Source organism: Macrotis lagotis, chromosome X, assembly GCF_037893015.1.
Source record: "Macrotis lagotis isolate mMagLag1 chromosome X, bilby.v1.9.chrom.fasta, whole genome shotgun sequence".
Classification (NCBI taxonomy): domain Eukaryota; kingdom Metazoa; phylum Chordata; class Mammalia; order Peramelemorphia; family Peramelidae; genus Macrotis; species Macrotis lagotis.
The window spans coordinates 150,959,136-150,971,460 of NC_133666.1; the positions used below are offsets into that span (position 1 = coordinate 150,959,136).

Sequence of the window (12,325 nt, forward strand, 5' to 3'; positions counted from 1 at the left end):
CCAAACATTCTTCTAAGACCATCATTCCTTCTGTGTGATTTCTTACCTTAATAGAATGTAAGTTCCTCAAGGGTAGTCTTGCTGACTTGTATGTATATCAGCAGAATACCTGACACAAAGAAAATACTTAAATGTTTTATTATTAAATTATCCATTTATTTTAACAATCGAATATAATTACTAAAGTGTAACATCATGCAAACAATGAAGCTCAATCATCCTTTTGCAATTATTTTGTGAGTTTTACATTTGATGAAATATAACTATAATTTAAATGGGTTTTTATGTTTATCCAAACAAAATTTTTCAAAAAAGCAGAAAATAATTAAATATGACAGATTATAGATTCCTATAAGAAGGTCATGTAGAGAGGATGGAGTCAAATGGCGAAGCAAAAGCAGGACTTCCACAAGCTCTCCCCCAAAATACTCTAAAAGTCCTTTAAATAATGCTCTAACCAAATTCTCGAGTGGAAGAACCCACAAAAAGACTAAATGAAACAATTTTCCAGTCCAAGATAACTTGGAAGATCTGCAGGAAGGGTCTGTTCCACTGGGGTAAGGACCTACAGCATAGCCCAGACCACACTGGAGCAAACTCATTCCAACCATCCAGCAACAGACTCAAGGTGCCTTGGTCCCTGGAGGCCACTGGTATCTGTAGCAGCATTGGCAGTTTTCAGACCTCTCAATCCAGGGATTGCCAAGGACAAATGGGAAGGTCATCAGGAAAACTCTACCTTACCAGAGTGTGAATGGAGCTCAGTCCAGAGCAGTCCTCAGCTCCAGGAACTCCAAGGAACCAGGAGCAGCCATGGTGCATCATCAGGCAACTGTTTCTGGAGTATCCAGAGATGATAAGGGGGTCAGGGGAGATTGCAGAGGTCTCTTTGTTTTCCCTGAAACAGGACTCTGTTGCTTCACCTATACTCAGATCCATGTCACAGTCTGGGGCCCCAGTCTCAGGAAAAGGAGCAAAAGCAGAACAGAGCCTATTGCCTGCAGCAGGGTAGGGAACCTTCTCATCATTCCAGTATAGAAAAGAATGGTCATCCACAGATGAGACCATAGGTCAGGAGAGCAGTCATTGCCTCTCATAAGATCTTAGAGAAACTGAGAACTTGCAGGTCCCTGTACCTCTGAAGACAGCAACAAAACCCACAAAAGCTTAACAGAGTTAAAATCAAGTCATAGGCTAGGGAAATGAGCAAACAACAGAAGAAAAAATCCATAGACAAATTATTTTAGTCCCATGAAAAATCAAAATATGCACTCAGAAGATAAATTCAAAGCTTCTGAATCCAATGCCTCCAAGAAAAATATCAATTGGCCTCAGGCTAGGGAAGAGCTCAAAAAAAGATTTTTGAAAATCAAGTAAGGGAGGTAGAGGAAAAATTGGGAAGAAAAATGAGAAAAATGCAGGAAAATCATGAAAACCAAGTCAGTAGCTTGGAGAAGATACAAAAAAATTAAGGATATAACATCTTAAAAACCAGTTGGGGTCAAATGGAAAAAGCTGTCTAAAAAACCCAATGAGGAAACAAATGTCTTAAGAAGCAGACTTGGCCAAATGTAAAAGGGGATGCAAAAGCTCTCTGAAGAAAGTAATTCCTTCAAATTTAGAATGGAATTAAGGGAAGCTGATGACTTTATGAGAAATTAAGAAACAATAAAACAAAAATAAAAGAATGGAAAAACTAAAAGAAAATGTTAAATATCTAATTAGAAAAGAAACTGACCTGGAAATCAGATACAGGAGAGATAATTTAAAAATTATTGGAAAACCTGAAACTCATGACCTCCCCCCCAAAAAAAAGCTTGGTCTCATTTTTCAAGAAATTATCCAGGAAAACTGTCATGATATCCTAGAAGCAGAAGGTAAAATAGAAATTGAAAGAAATCACCAATCATCTCCTGAAAGAGATTCCAAAATGAAAACTGCCAAGAATTATAGTCAAATTTCAAAACTCCCAAGTCAGAGAGAAAATATTACAAGCAGCCAAAAAAGAAATAATTCAAATATCATGAAGCTACAGTCAGGAAAACATAAGATTTAGCAGCTTCTATGTTAAGGGATCTAAGAGTTTAGAGTGTGATATTTGGGAAAGTAAAAGAGCTTGAATTACAACCATGAATCAATTACCCAACAAAACTGAACATAAACTTTCTGGGGAAAAGATGGACATTCAATGAAATAGGGGACTTTCAAATGTTCCAGATGAAACAACCAGAACTGAACAGAAAGTTTGATCTTCAAATACAGGACTCAGGTCAAACATAGAGAAGGTGAACAGAAAGGGCAAATCATGAGGAAGTTAATGATGATGAACTACACATATTCCTGCATGGCAAGATGATACTGATAACTCATATGAACCTTCTCATTTATTAGAGCAGTTAGAAGGAGTATATATAGACAAGGCACAGGAGGGAGCTGAATTTCAAGGTATAATATATTAAAAAGATTAAATTAATGAGTGAGAAAGGAATATACTGGGAGAAAGGGAAAGAAGAACAGAAAGGAGTAAGTTATTTCATATAAAAGAGGTAAGAAAAAAGTTTTTGCAATGGAAAGGAAGAGGGGGAATGTAAGCAGAAGTGAGTGAACCTTACTTTCATCAGAAGTGGCTCAGAGAGGAAATAATATTCATACTCAATTGGGTACAGAAATCCATCTTGTCCTAGAGTAAAATAAGGAAGGAAAGGAACTGGGAAAAGGGGATGGGGGAGAGGAAGTGGGGTGTAGGTGATAGAAGAGAGGAAAGATCATCAGAGAGTGTTGTCAAATGCAACACACTTTTGAAGAGGGACAGGCTGAAAGGAGAGAGAGAGAGAATAGAATAAACAGGGGTGGGAAGAATATAATGGAAGTAAATATAGCTAACAATAGCAACTGTGGGAAAAATATTGAAGCAATTTCTCTGATGGACTTATGATAATGAATGCTATTCATTTGAAAGACAGAGCTGATATTGTCTGAATACAGATTAAAGCATTCTTTTTTCCCCCCTCATTTTATTTTTCTTGAAGTTTCTCTTTGTAGAAGGAGGAGTTATGTTTATTTTTAAATCATGACTATTGTAGTAATGTTTTTCATGGCCACACCTATACCAAGTGACTTTCTTTTTCAATGGTGGGGTGGGGTAGGAAGAAAGGAAAGAATTTGAAACTCAAAGTTTTGGAAATAAATGAAACTTTCTTTTGCATGTAGCTGGGGGAAACATTTAAAAATAAAATAAATTTTAAAAAAATTTTAAAAAGAAAGCTATGTAGATATAATCTAAGTAATAAGAGACAAAAAAGTGTTATTAAAGTGTAGATTAACTGTATCTCTATTCCTCTTCCCTAAACCTATCTCTTATCCTTCAAACCCCAGCACTTCTTCATTTCCTAGAATATTAGAGTTAGAAAAGCACTTAAAGGTCCTCTAATCCAAGGCACTTAGTGGTTGAAGAAACTGAAGTACATACAAGGTAAATGACCTGTCCCAGGACACACAATAAGCCAGGAGTAGAATTTAGGTCTCTTACTCCAGGATTCTTCTGCTCATTTATTTCTTTTTTAAATATCACTTACTTTTATTTTCCCCCAATTACATGCTATGAAAATGTTTGCATTCATTTTATAAGATTTTGGGTTTCAAATATTTCTCCCTCCTCTTCTCTCCCCTCTTCTGAAAATGGTAGGCAGTTTGCCATAGCATATACATGTGATCATGTATAACATATTTCTATATTATTCTCAGTTGTGGAAGAAGAAATATTTCAAAAGGGGAAAAAATGAGAAAGTATAAAGTAATTAAAAATATATGCTTCAATTTGCATTCAAAGTACTTCAGTTCTTCAATTGAATATTGATAGCATTTTCTTTCATGGTCCTTTATAACAATCCTGGATCATTGTGTTGTTGAGAAGAGCTGAGTCATTCACAGTTGATCATCATACTCACTGATATTGTTTTCTTGGTTCTTCTCATTTCACTTTTCATCCATTTGTACAAGTCTTTCCAGATTTTTCTGGAATCTTTCTGTTAATTATTTCTTATTGTACAATATTACTCCATTACATTCATATGACACAGTTTGTTTTAGTCATTTCCTCCCTCAAGTTTCAATTCTTTGCCACTAAAAAAAGAACTGTCATAAATATATTTACACATGTAAGTTCCCCCCCACCCCTGGCCTTTTTATTTTTGGATCTCTTTGGATACAGACCTAATGGTACTGCTGGTTCAAAGGGTATGCAAAGTTTAGTTGTCCTTTGGGCTTAGTTCCAAATTACTCTAGAACATCTGGGTCAGTTAGGCAGCACAAGAGATGGAGCACTGGCCCTGATGTCAGGAGGATCTGAGTTCAAATCCATTCTCTTAGCTGGACAACAACATTAAAACTGACAGAGGAAAGTAGGAATAAAGAAATCCTTAGTAGCAGTACAATAGCCAAGTGGTTAAAGTCCTAATGACATCTTAAGAAATCAAACCAAAAGAGTATTCTCTTCCCAGGTAATGTTACCCATGAAAGTTGATGATTAGAGAATCTGAAATAGTTGTTTAATTCTAAAAAGTGTTGAAGCATATCACAGTGGAATGGGGGGGGGGGAGATTCAATTATACACAGTTTTGTGTTATGATTACCTTCATTTTTTTCTAAAGGAGGAATGGTGGGCAACATTGATAAAAGAAACACTATGTTAAAAACCTTTTTTGAAGGTTCATGAGTATAAATTATTGGACAATTTCTGCTTTTTTGTTAATAACCAAAGAATTACATGGCTCCCCAAAAGGGAGCCAACAATTTGGAAAGAGGCAATGAAACAATATTTGAAATACTTGGACAGATGTATAAAGAGATATTAAGGTTTGGAAAAATCCATTACTCAGATTATAAAATAATCTTCTGATTCAATTAATATAATTCAATCCAACCAAAGCTTTCATGCTTCTGGGGGAAAATACAAATGAATGGATGTTTTCCGTTTAAAGTAAAATGTCAGAATTGTTTCAAAGGGTTATGTTTTTAAAGGTCATTCTGAATGAAATGATAGATAATTGTTTTCTAATTTTTTCCCCTTCTTTTACACCCTAGTAGAAATAGAGATTCCAAGTCCAAGTTATGCTTTAAAATGATTGGTGATGATAATATTTTGACATATCGTGGGAACTGTTTGTTAACTTAAATCAGGAGAATAAGTGGGAGAAACATAGGAACAGAGTAGAAGTAGTAGTAGGGTTAGGAGATAGCAAAAGACTGCAAGGAGAAGCAATTGTAGATTGGGGAATCATTTGGTTTTATGAATCCTATAAATTCTGAGTTCAGCTAAGTGGTGCAATGGATAAGTACACAGCCTACAATCAGGGAAACCTTAATTCACATTTTACCTCTGACATTTACTAGCTGTGTGACCTTCCACAAGTCACTTAACCCTATTTGCCTCAGTTTCTTCATTTGAAAAATGATCTGGAGAAAAAAACAAAATACTACAGTTTCATGGCCAAAATTACAAATGGAATGATGAAGAGTTGGACATGATTAAACACAATCAACAGCATAACTTCTAGATACAAATTAAAAATTGGTTATATAACCAAAGAGACAGATAGATAGATCGATCGATAGATAGATAGATAGATAGATACAGATAATCTTGTCTGAATTTCAGATTTTTCCCTGAAATAGATATATAAGAACTAGATAAGCTGCACTTTTCAAGTAGCCATCATTGCTGGAAGCACCTCCTCCTATTTCTACTGAGGGTAATGTTAGGACTGGTTTTAATATTTTACTCCATATTTTCTGAGGTTTATTCTCCCTGTTACTGATTTTCTCTGCTTTTCAAAGCAAAAATGCTCATAAACTATATCTTTCTTCACAAGTGTTACAAATAAATTAATGCAAACCTGCATTAATCACTATGTCTCCCTGTCAAAGGATTAAGTTTTGGCTGTTTGACTTTGTGGCTATGTTCAGGTTACCTCTAATAAGCAACAGTTTTATATCAATTAAAATTGCATTTACTTTCAATTATTTCCTTTCTTCAGAGTCCATAGCTTATTTTAAAAATACAATATGATAAGTTTATATAAAGAATATTACTATTAAAAACTACCTCCTTAATGCCTCAATTTGTATATTTCCATGACAAAACTAACAGTAATATTGTAATGAATACAAATAGTTCCTCCACTAGAATAATGCATTGTTACTCATGATTTACTTAGCAAGTATAGGCTTGAAGAACAAAGTAGATCTTCTAGTTTGGATTTAATGTAATACATGAGTGTATATTTGTTAGGAATATTTAAATTCAGGGTGGCTAGGTGGCACAGTGGATAGAGCACCGGCCCTGGAGTCAGGAGTCCCTGAGTTCAAATCTGACCTCAGACACTTAATAATTACCTAGCTATGTGGCCTTGGGCAAGCTACATAACCCCATTGCCTTGCAAAAACCTAAAAGAAAAAAAAAGAGAATATCCAAATTGCTTCTGAATATCATTTTGGTTTGGTTATCTTTATATAAAAGAAGGTTAAAAAATTGCCTTCCATTAACTCCTGGAAAATTAATATTAGAATCAAAATCAATTTACAGAAGTGTCCTTTTATTCAAATGAATTTAATATGCACATGATCTTGAAAATATGAAAGCTTTTATATTTTGTTGATCTCTGAAGGATTGAGGAGGTCCATGATCAATTTGGTTTGGAAGAGCAGTAAACTGTATTTATAGTTGGAACTCCTTCATGTATGAATTTGACTGCTAATGTTCTTTCCAAGTCTCAAACTCCGCAATATAATGATTCTGGTTTCAAATTCCTGCTCTGCCACTTGTACTATATGAGTGACTTTGGGCAAGACAGCTGTCTTTTCTACTCCTAGTCTTCTCATGTATAGAATAAAGAATAGAAGACTAGATGGTTTTATAAGGTCCCTTTAAGACCTATGATTCTATGAATTTGCCCTTTTGACCAAAAAAGAGCTAATATCAATGAGAATGAATTGTCAGCATAAATCAATGTATTTTATCTTTTAGTAAAGTTTTCAGAAATCAATCACAAGGATCAAATTCCCTGGCATGATTGATGTATTAGAAAACAAATATACATATATATATATATATATATATATATATATATATATATATATGTGTGTGTGTGTGTGTGTGTGTGTGTGTGTGTGTGTGTGTGTGTGTGTGTATATATATATATATACATATATATGTATATGTATTTGTGAAGATGATTTGGCCTAGATCAAATCAATTCTGGTCAATGATCTGAAAAGAAAAACTTCCCTAGAATATTTGGTTCATAATTGATAATCATATGTGAAATAAAAATTGAATGAAGATATTTTATAAGCATTGAAAGATTTATTCAAAATGGAATGAGCTGGGGTGGCTAGGTGGCACAGTGGATAGAACACCAGCCCTGGAGTCAGGAGTACCTGAGTTCAATGATTATTAATTACCTAGCTGTGTGGCCTTGGGCAAGCCCATTGCCTTACCAAAAAAAATAATGGAATGAGCTGTTTTGGTAATGAATTCCAAACGCCAATGATCTTCAAAGACTTGGTGACCACTTTCTAGGGATGTTACTAGAGAGATTTACTGTCAGGTACAGAATGGAATTTTCATTTTCAAGTACAGACTTCTGAGGTTCCTTACAATTCTGACATTCTAAGATACTATAACTTTTTTCAATAGAAAAGTGATTTGTTTCATTACAAAACTTCAGGAACATCTTTACGCCTTACATCTTGTTTCCTTGAAGTTTTTATCTATATTTTCTGAGTTGAAGTTAATTCCAAATCTACACTTACCATTCACATTCTTTTCATATTGCTTTATTTCAATCTGTTTACTTGCCATAGGGATTAAAAGTAATGGTTCTTAGAGATCATCTAATCAAAAACCTTCATTCCATTTATTAAAAAAAAAATTCCAAAACCTTGGTCAAATGATATAGCTAGGAAACAAAGGAGGCAAGATTAAAATCCCCTGCTTCTAAATTCAATTTCTTATGTGCTCTATTATGCAACCTTATTGGTTTATTCTTGTCATTGGACCAATACCATGACTTAATTGCCTGTAAGCTATCACTGATAGCTAAAAACCACTTAACTTCTCTAGTTATAAAATTATACTTATTTTTAGGTTCTTTCACTCAATTATAGGGTTATAATAGTTTCCTTAAGAAGAATAGGGAGGGGGTGGCTAGGTGGTGCAGTGGATAGAGCACTGGCCCTGGAGTCAAGAGTACCTGAGTTCAAATCTGACCTCAGACATTTAATAATTACCTAGCTGTGTGGCCTTGAGCAAGCCATTTAACCCCATTGCCTTGTAAAAAAAAAAAAGAAAAAAGAAAAAGAAGAAGAAGAAGAATAGGGAAATACTCATGATCACAGGCTATTAGTCACATTTTTCCAAAAAAGCAGCATGTCCATGACTGTTATGTCTGCTCTTATCAAACCTATCTCCACTCTAGAAAAATTCAAGAAGTACAGGATATATGAAAGATCATAGGTAAAAATATTCCTGTAATGTAGTCTGATTTTGCTCAATATTCCTATGAAATTTACTGCAAGATTTTTCATTACTCAAGACCTGAAACTGCAGCTATTCCTAATTTTCTAGTCTCTCTGTTCAATAAATAGTAACCTAGGGGGGAAAAATGATAATGAATAACATTGTAGAAAGTCTTCACTCTGTCTCAGACTTATGAATAGATTACAACCAAATCAAGTAAGGCTAAAATCAATTGCTGTTAGAATAAAAGGTTATTTATCTTTTACTTTTTGGAATATTTATTTTTTTAAAAAGCATCTCAAGTTCAAAATATTCTACTTTTATTTCCAGGATGTAGTTTATGAGATAGGCTAGTCACATTTGGCAGAAGGCTTTAAAAGGAATTTAGATTGTACAAACTTGATGATCTAGATTTAAAATACTTCTTTACTTTTATTTCTTGGGCAGGTAAATGTTATAGTGGATAGGGACCTAAGTTCAAATATGGCCTCAGATACTTACTAGCAATGTGATTCTGGGCAAAGTCATTTAATCTGTTTGCCTTAGTTCCCCATCTAGAAAAGAAAATGGCAAATTATTGCATTGTTTTTGCCATGAACACCCCAAAAAGGTTTACAGAGAGTCAGATACAATTGAAATGACTCAACAAGAGTAACAACAGGGGAAGTTAGGTGGTATAGTGGATAGAGCACTGGCCCTGGAGTCAGGAGGACCTGAGTTCAAATTTGACCTCAGACACTTAATAATTATCTAACTGTGTGACCTTGGGCAGTCACTTAACCCCATTGCCTTGTTTAAAGAAAAAGAGTAGCAGCAACTTTTATGTTTGTTAAATAGTAAAGATTTTTTCATACATGTATATGTGCATATATATAATATATACAATAAATATATTCAATATGTATATACAAATACATGCAATTGTATAGTTTTAAACTGAGTTCAGAGGTGGGAAGAGGGTAGGGGGTCACGTTTGAGATTAGATTCAAATGATGAAAACTTGGTTTGAATAGAAAGGTGCTGTGTATGCTATGGGAACCAATTTGACAGTGTGAAGAATGTGAAGGCAACATGGATTTTCCATAATTTTTTTCAGCAAGACAAATATGTTCAAATAATGGATTCCAGGAACAGAACAGAGATGTATCACTAATACCCCCACTGTATTAACACATTTAAGATAAGGCTGCCTCGTGTGAAACATGGAAAAAAATTTTCCAAGGCAAATAATAGTTGACTACATACTGAGCAATCAGAAATAATGAGCACACTCATGAACCAATCTTGTTAAAATTCAATTTGCAATTTTTAATGTTACCTAAGACCTCTCAGAACAACTAGGTGGTTCAATAGATACAGTCCTGGACCTGAAGCCAAGCAGTCTTAACTTTGTGAGCTCAAATCCAGCCTCAGACACTGACTAACTGTGTGACTCTGGGTAAGTTATTTCAAACATTTTGTCTCAATTTCCTCATCTGTAAAATGATATGGATAAAGAAATAAAATATTACAGTATCTTTAAGAAGAAAAACACCTAATGGGGTCACATTTCATGACTGAAATAATTAAACAAAAATGGAAACTTCATTAAACTTGTAATACTTGAGTTCCTGTGAATCTCATGATTCATAAAAGTCTTTGCCTGTTTTGCATTCTATTTATTCAAGTAACTAATCTACTCCATGCTTCAAGAAACTGATGTTCTCTCTCTTTATTTCCCCCTAAACTGGCATCTTCAGCTCCTTTGCTTTCCTTTCCCTGTCAGATTAAAAACTCTTAATATCCATTCCTTCCTAGAGGGTAATTCCTAAACCAAAACTTTACTTCTACTCAAGTTAAGGGTAATATTTCAAAAAACTTCTCTGCCCCTAAACATATCGTAAGGCAACACCCTAAGATATGAGTTTAGGTTTTCTCAGAGAGGAGAGAAAGAAGGAACTAAGAACAGGGGAAAAGAATAATGACATTGATAGTTTTTAGTTTCCATATATATATATATATATATATATATATATATTTATAGAGAGAGAGATAGAGAGATGATAATATATATTACAATATATAATAAATATAATATAATATATATGAATGATGCAGAGATAGAAAGAGAGAGCATAAGCAAGAAAGAGAGAGAGACAGAGAGAATGTAAAATGGAGATAATCTCAGAAGAAAAGCACTAACAGTTGAATAAAGGTCCCTTCTCTGGATAGAAGATAGGGACCAGAAAAGACCTCCTGGAAAAGGAAGAATTTGAGGTAAGACTTGAAAGTAGCCCAAGAATCGAAGCCAAGTGGTAGAGGAAAGGAGCAGGCACATTCTAGACATGGGGGAAAGTCAATGAAAAGTCATGTCAGAAAATAGAGCATCTATATGAAAGTCACCACTAATACCAGTATAGCTGGAAAGATTGGAAAGGTAGGAAGGGACTGAATAATTGAACATTTAAAAGCTCAACAAGGGAATTCATATTTGGTCTAAAATAAGGAATCAATGTCTATTGAGTAAAAGGATAACATGATCACTTTGGCATCTGAATGGAGGGTGTGTTGGGATGAGGAGGGATTGAAGACAAAGATCAATTAGAATACTATTGCAATTGTCATGGCTTTGAGGGGATAAGGATCTGAAATGGAGTGGAAGTAGTATCTGAGGAACAAATGGGATATGTGAAGATCCTGGCAATGAAAAATGGCCCTGCCATTGGAAGCCTTAAATCGAAGTTAAGAAAAGGGGAGGGTTTTAGGAGAAATATAATTGAAGTCACTTATTTTCCTGCCCTCAGTTTCTTTTTCTATAAGAACTTGACTAGAGGGGCTCTGAAGTATCTTTCAACTCTAGATCTATGATTCCAAGACTTTTTTTGGTTTGTTGGGGGGGGGGGGTTGCAAGACAATGGAGTTAAGTGGCTTGCCCAAGGTCACACAGTTAAGAAATTATTTTGTCTGAGGGAAAATTTGAACTCAGGTATTACTGACTCCAAGGTTAGTGCTCTATCCCCTGCGCTATCTAGCTGCCCCCTCCAAGATTTGTTAAAAAGTCTATTAGTAAAAAAAAGAAAAAGTTTCTGAAAGCTCAGAATAGGCCAAATAGTTATGTAAATATGGGAACCTTGAAAAATTGAGCCTTTTCTGTTTAAATACCTACTTGTAACTTGACGTAGAAAATTGTAACCAATATGCCATAGAAAGTGGAATTTTCTGACATTTTGCATATAAATATGAACATTCATTTTTAAATCTATATTTAAAAAGTGTCACTTTCTATGCCCTCTTTATGATATACCTTCAGTAATTTCCTATTTTTTCTACCTTTATTACTAGTTTTGATGAAGCCATGTTAGCCTATTATCAAAGTTATAGAGGAAGATATATATAAACTTCCATCATTTCAATCTTTACCTCCATGCAACCTTTATTGCAAGTCTGTTTTTAACAAGTGCACATGGGAAAGACTTATATGAAAGTAATTCAAAATCAAAAAATTATTTCTAATGAAGATATTAAGAGCAAAAAACTCTCAACAAATTCAGCAGCATTAGGATAGTGCTCTCTTATTGGGATTATACAGTGTACTCTGCCTTCATAAGAGGATTAAGTTTGCATCAATAGATTCAACTCATCTCAATTATTCTCTTTTGGTATTTTGCAGGTCCATAAGATATATATATATATATATATATATATATATATATATATATATATATATATACATATATATATATGTATATATATATATATAGTTGAATTAGCCTTATTTTCTGTATTAAAAATAACCAAGATTAATACAAAAGGAATTGTTCATAGTGT

At 34.1% G+C, this 12,325-nt stretch overlaps 1 long non-coding RNA gene across 4 annotated transcripts in view; it reads right to left on the reverse strand.

Moving 5' to 3' along the window:
• The window catches only part of LOC141501923 (uncharacterized), a 47,612-nt gene extending 35,425 nt beyond the window's left edge, over nt 1-12,187 (reverse strand). For 3 of the 4 annotated variants that reach the window (XR_012472339.1, XR_012472338.1, XR_012472336.1), the window contains exons 1-2: nt 9,020-12,187; nt 47-109 (exon numbers count right to left, since the gene is read on the reverse strand). This is a non-coding gene — a long non-coding RNA (uncharacterized LOC141501923). Of the gene's footprint in view, nt 1-46; nt 110-744; nt 839-9,019 lie in introns of those variants that run through there. The other variant, XR_012472337.1, reaches the window with a different exon arrangement.
• Between the last annotated feature and the right edge of the window lie 138 nt (nt 12,188-12,325).